This window comes from Urocitellus parryii, chromosome 5, assembly GCF_045843805.1.
Source record: "Urocitellus parryii isolate mUroPar1 chromosome 5, mUroPar1.hap1, whole genome shotgun sequence".
Taxonomy (NCBI): Eukaryota; Metazoa; Chordata; class Mammalia; order Rodentia; family Sciuridae; genus Urocitellus; species Urocitellus parryii.
The window spans coordinates 96,861,840-96,868,673 of NC_135535.1; the positions used below are offsets into that span (position 1 = coordinate 96,861,840).

Here is a 6,834-nt window from a genome sequence, read left to right on the forward strand (position 1 = left end):
CCAAACTGGACGCTTGAGAATATCCGTCACGTTGATACCGTGGATTCAAGTACACAACACTACATTGTTCGAAAGTTTTAGCTAAAACTCCATTTGGTTGTATGGTGGTCCCTTCTTTCTATCTGTGTGTTGGCCGTGGATTCAGAGGTTTCAGCAAACCCAGTGCCAAAGGAGCGGGAGTGGGACAGAGCCCGTCAAGGTTTTTAAATAAGAGCGATGAGTTTATGTGTTTGGAAACATAACTCTGGGAGCGCCATAAAGGAATGATTCCGAGGGACGAAAGAATTTTTTTCCCCTGAAGATTGTGATAAAGATGTGTGAACTAAGGTAATGCAGTGGGAAGAACCAAAGAATTTTTGAGGTAAATAAAGAGAGTAAATAGCATACCTGAGAAGTGAGGCTAGGAAGAACTGCTGGCAGTAGAGGAAGTTTTTCTTAAAATGTTTATGCATGTTTATAAACAAAAAAGGCAGAAATGCCACACATTTAGTCCATGATGTATCAAGTAGAAATGGGAATGTCCCTAAGAGAGTGAAGCAAGGGAGACTCTAAAAGCCCTAAATCCTGAGCAAGGACTGAGATTGGGACTGAGTAGAACAGTTGAGATACCAACAGGAGTAGGAATTTAGGAACTGTTGTGAGACTTCTCACTAATCTGGCCTCTTTCTCTCTCAGGATACTTGGAACACCTGCTCAAGCACTGGATTTTGCCCAGCGACATCTTAAAGGTACTATATAACATCCAAAGTGCCTTCCTCTTTCTAATGGAGTCCCCTGGCTCTGCCACCTCCTACTAACTCTACCCTTCAGCCAGAATGAAGTGTAGATTTCGTGTAATGAAAGGTGGAATTTAAGTCGAGCACAGTGGCTCATGCTTCTATCACAGTGGCTTGGAAGGCTGAGGCAGGAGGATCACAAGTTCAAAGCCAGCCTCAGCAAAAGCGAGGGACTGAGCAACTCAGTGAGACTCTGTCTCTAAATAAAATGAAAAAATAGGGCTGGGGATGTGGCTCAGTGAACATGTCCATGAATTCAACCCTCCCCATCTCCCTGCCCCTCGCAGCCCCCCCCAAAAAAAAAAGATGGAATTTAGCTACCACTTACTCAGATGTGTTGCTGGCACGTTACAGAATTATATACGTCTAGCCAATAACTTCCCAGAGGTCCACCTTGCTATTGGGAACAGTTCTATGTAGCTTAGCCTGGAGAGTCATCCTCAGTATCCCAGGGTATTGCTTCCAGGACCACTCAGGAATGCTGAAATCCACATTGCTCAAGTCCCTCACATAATATGACAAAAGCATTTGCATATAATCTATGCATGTCTTCCTGTAAACTTTAAATCATCTCTAGATTACTTATAATACTAAATCAGCCTGAATGCTATGTAAATAGATGTTATACTGTATTGTTCAAGGAATAATGAATGACAAGACTACTGTCTGTACATTTGCTACTGTCAGCACAGATGCAAATTTTTTTCAAATATTTTCAATCTGTTGGTTCAGTCTGAAGATGTGGAATCCATGGATGCAGAGAGCTGACTTTGTGTGTGTGTGTGTGTGTGTGTGTGTGTGTGTATACAAACATGAATGTGTATCTCTGCAAATCTATATATTGTGATGGGGTCTCAGTATGTTGCTCAGGCTGGCCCCAAAATCATAGTCTCAAGCAATGCTCCTGCCTGAGACTCCTGAGTAGCTGGGATTACAGATGTGTGCCACCTCACCCAGCATGACTATCTTTTGATTCTTTGTGTACTGTCTGGAGTCTAAGGCAGAAGAATGCTTATGGAATTCATAATTTTTCTAGGCCCAACAAAGGAATGGCTGATAGGTAAAGTTCTTCATCTGTAAGAACATTAAATATGATAAACTACAGGACTGAAGCTAACTATGATGGAGAAGAATGTAGGTATGAATATATAAAATGGAAGTATTTAATAAAAAGCCAGATATGGAATCCAAGCCTGGTGGTACATGCCTTTAGTTCTAGCTACTCAGAAGGCTGAAATAGGAGGATTTGTTTATCCCAGGAATTTGAGGCCATTCTGGGCAGCATATTGAGACTCTGTATCAAAAGACTTAAAAAAAAAAAAAAAAAGAAAAAAGAAGCAGCAGCAGCAGCAGCAGCAGCAGCAGCCAGAGTAGTTTCCTACCAAGTAGTTCTCCTAGAGCACTTCACTTTATTTTGGCAGCTTAGAGTATATCCTGGTAGCTGGGTTACATATGTGAAATTCATAGGAAAATGCTGCAGGAAGAAAACCCATGGATGTAATAGTATAGTATTTCTGGACTTTATTGATTGGGATCATCCATCTCTGAGGCATGATATCTAAGTATGTTGTCTTAGGAAGTGTGTAGACTGGGAGCCAAATGGGGTTTTATTTTTTTTTAATTTTATTTTTAGTACCAGGGATTGAACCCAGGGCACTTAACCACTGAGCCACATTCCTAGCCCTTTTGTTATTATTATTTTAAATTTTGAGACAGGGCCTCGCTAAATTGCTTAGGGCTTCACTAAGTTACTGAGGCTGGCTTCAAACTTACGATCCTCCTGTCTTAACCTCCTGAGCCACTGGGATGATAGGCATGCACCACTGTGCCCAGCCTGGGGTTTGATTTTTGAGTTTGCCAGTCATTCTGTGTGAGCTCTCAGAGCCTCAGTTTCCCTGATTGTAAAATAAGGATAACAGTTCTTATCACATATTATTATTATTATGACATTTAAAATAAGGTACTATTAGAAAGAGTACATGAGTTTCTCACATAGAACTTGGTATATAGTATATGATAAAAAATTAGTTTCTTGGGGCTGGTGTTGTGGCTCAGTGGTAAAGTACTTGCCTCGCACACATGAGGCACTGGGTTCGATCCTCAGCATCACATAAAAATAATAAACAAAGATATTGTCTCCATCTACAACTAAAAAATATTTTTTTAAAAAATGAGTTTCTTCTCTCAGCCTCCTGCCACATTTATGCACTTCACCTACCCAATGAATTGTGGATGCTCTATGGACATAGGTCCATCTTTATTTAGAGAGCCTTAAGACAAATTCTCTACCTTTCTTGCATGTTAGAATAACGAGGGAGCCTGGCTGGGAGCACCCTGGTGGAGCAGTAGAACTAGGGTCCATGGTTAGCATCCAGCTAACCATGGAACGTGTTGGCCTAGGCCACCAGCGCTATAGGTTAGGACTCCATCTGGGGCTCCACTGACCATTCCAAACCCTACAGAGGCAAAGAGAACCCTTCCAGCTAGGGCAGCTGCTTGTTGAAAGTCATGGTCCAGCTGCTGCTCTTTCTGAGGGCTGTCTTCGAGAAAGGTGCCTGTCTCTTATGGCCCAGGAGCAAGGGCATTGCAGCCTCCACAGATGGGGAAGTGGGCCCTTGACGTGGTTTTGTATGGAAGGCAGGGTTGACTCTGGGGCTGGTCCTTTTCTACTACTGCTCCTCATTGGCATTACCTTCTGCAACAAATGGCTGACAAAGAGCTTTCACTTCCCCCTCTTTATGACAATGATCCCCCTGGCTGTGATCTTCTTCTTTTCTGCCCTGTCCAGGGCACTGGTTCAGTGCTCCAGCCATAGGGCCTGTGTAGTGTTGAGCTGGACCAACTACCTCAGAACAGTGGCCCCTATAGCACTGGCAACCACACTTGATGCGGGCTCGTCCAACTGGAGTTTCCTCTGTCACCATCTCACTGTGAGTACCGACTACGCCCTGCTGCTTCCCTGAAGGCCAAGCTCTTTGTCTGTCTAGCTGCTGTCTGTGCACCTGGCCAATGGGCCAGTTACTCCATCACTTTCTGGGACCAGCCCTTGCTCTCAGCTCCTCCCTGGCTCCCAGCAGCTTTCCAAGAAGTCTCCAGCCTCTTCTATACACCATGACCGAGTTCTCCGCTGTGCTATTCATCTTGAACTTCTCTTTGATCTTCAAGATGGAGAAGGGAGCTGAGTGCAGCACTGGTCCTGGTGGTTCTCCTCATTGTTGGGAAGCCTTTTCATGTTCATCTACAAGTCCATCCAGTTTCAACATGGAAAACTTCGCCCTGATACTGGGGACCTCATTCATCAGTGGAATTCACTGGACCTTCACCCAGATGCTCCTACAGAAGGCTGAGCTGGGCCTACAGAACCCCATCAATACCATGTTCCACCAGCAGCCACCATGTTTCTGATGCTTTTTCCCTCTTTTTGCCATATTTGAAGGATATAGGGCTGCTCCTATGGGTACTTGGGAGTCTCTCCTTTGGTAGGATTCTCACCTTCAGTTTGGGTTTCTCTGAGTTCCCCTGGCTTCCAGAACCTCCAGCCTCACTCTTTCCATTGCTGGCATTTTTAAGAAAGTCTGCACTTTGCTGCTGGCAGCACACCTGCTGGGTGATCAGACTAGCCTCTTGAGTTGGCTGGGCTTTGCCCTCTGCCTCTTGGGAATATCCCTCCATATTGCCCTCAAAGCAGTACACTCCAGAGGTGATGGTGGATATAAACCCCTGAAGGGCCTGGACTCCAGCCCTGACCTGGAGCTGCTGCTCTGAAGCAGCTAGCAGGAGGATGAGGACAATGAGGAGGCAGAGCACTTTATGTTCAGAGGCATCAGTGAACAGCCAGGGGAGCAACTTGGATGCAGGCTGCACTGTGATGACCACTTGGCAGCAGCTTGGGGCCCTAGTGGCTCTTTATACCATCTGGGAGAAGTGGCTTGGGAGTCACCTGTGGTGGGGCTAGGTCAGGGGCTTGTGGCTCCTACCCTTCCCTTCTTTTTAGAGCTTAGTCAACTGAATAAACACCAGGCCAGCCTTGGACCTGGTTGGAGCTAGGCCTACACTGTCTTGGGTTCATGGTGGAGAAGGAAATGGGTAGGTCTTTCTCAATTGTTGGCCAGGCTCTGAGCCCAAGATTAAGTTTAGAGGCATAGCAGCTTTCTAAGGAGACTGACTTTGGACTACAGGGCAGTTGGGGTGTGAAGAGGTTGGGATCTCATCACCTGGACAGTATCTTTTTCAGCAGATTTGGAAATAAATGGTTTATGGTAAAAAAAAAAAATCACAAGGGAGAGTCAAAATATCCTAATACCAAGATTTCCCCCTAGACCATTCAATCAGAATCTCTGGACAAGAGTATGTTTTAAAAAGTTCTCCATTTTGGAACTCAGGCTGAGAACCACCATTGCTTTAAGAGTTTCCTCCGGAGCCAAGCACAGTGGCATACTCTTGTAATTGAGCAACCTTGGAGACTGAGGAGGAAAATTGCAAGTTTGAGGCCAGCCTCAGCAACCTAGCAAGGCCTTAAGCAACTGAGACCCTGTTTCAAAATAAAAAATAAAAAGCTCAGTGGTAAAGTGCCCCAGGGTTCAATCTCCATTATCAAACAAACAAAAACTCAGTTCCCTCCAGAAGGAGAAAAGAAATTAGACCTTTGATTTAGACCTTTGGATCTGAATACTTGTACATTTGAAAACTTTCAGGAGGGACAAAGGCTAACACTTGATATAGATGGATGAGTAGGATACCGTGAGATATATTCTGGAGGGAAGACCCTGTGATAAGACAGGAGTAAGCATGCTGATTTGGGGAAGATTAGTAATGAAGTCATTAATATAGATGCCAGGAATATGCAGGATTTGCTGTAGAGATGGAAGGATTTGAGACTGGTCCTTTAATCTAGCACTGGCAACACAGATGATGATGTCTTCATTGCTTTTCTACAGTCTGTTCCATGAGTTGGGAAGGGACTCAGGCATGATTAAAGTGCATTCGAGTGGGTATCCTTCTTCAGTGGAAGGGGGCTGGTGGGAAAGCTTGTGCAGCAGGGCTTTGATTATGAATCTCTTCCCATAGCTTGTCAGAGTTGATGAGATAATGCTGACCAGACAGGTGGTTTTGTTGGTATTGACATACAAGAAAATTAAGATCTAAGCCTGTATTTGTAACATTTCAGTGAATAGAGAATCATTTAGGAAAGGTGGTATTTCTGGGAGAGGAATTTCAGCTTCTAAGAGACTACTTTCTAGTAGGACAATTCTGATTTCTAGAGATATGAGTAATTCAGACATTGAAACCACCATAGTACTTCATACCATGACCCAGTGTTATAATGATCAGGAATATCTTTTGCTATGTTGGTTACTGTCTTTATGTGGGTCCCTTTGCTTGAGAAACAAGTATACATTAATGAAAGACACCATATGGGATTGGCAGGCATGCTAGACAGATTGGTCTTTGTCTCAGATTTTTTTTCTCTTCCTCCTCCTTATCCTCCTCCTCTTCTTCCTCCTTCCTATTCCACCTCTTCCTCTTCTTCTCCCTCCCCCCCCCCCGCTTCTTCCTTCTTCCTAGAGATAGAAACCAGGAAGGTTCTACCTCTGAGCAATATCCCTAGCCTTTTTACTTATTTTGACACAGGGTCTCACTAAGTTGCCCAAACGGGCCTTGAACTTGCCATCCTCCCACCTCAGACATCAGAGTTGCTGGGTTACAAGTGTGTGCCACTGCACCAGGCTTCAGATGGTTCTTACGAGTTAGAGTGAGCCCACGACAAATGATGCTTCAGGTTCTTGAGAGCTCTTCCAGCTGCTGTAGGCCACCAGTACTTTCATACAGGAAAAAGCTTAGGCCCAACTGGAAGAAAACTGTAGTTAGGTCTTTTCTGCTTTGTGGATGTCAAATGCCTGTTGACCTTGTTCAAAAAAAGGTTCATATTATACCAATATGGTGTTCTCGCCCTACATAGAAGAGTATGGACTCCATCTTTCTTCCTCTTTGAGTACTGTTATACATAAAATTCTATACAATTGATACAGTTCAAGACTTGGATACAGATATAAGACTT

The 6,834-nt window shown here is 44.2% G+C and overlaps 1 pseudogene; it reads left to right on the forward strand.

The window, feature by feature from the left end:
- The first annotated feature begins 3,375 nt into the window (after window positions 1–3,375).
- On the forward strand, window positions 3,376–4,823 carry LOC113197090 (solute carrier family 35 member C2 pseudogene; annotated as a pseudogene).
- The last annotated feature ends 2,011 nt before the right edge of the window (window positions 4,824–6,834 follow it).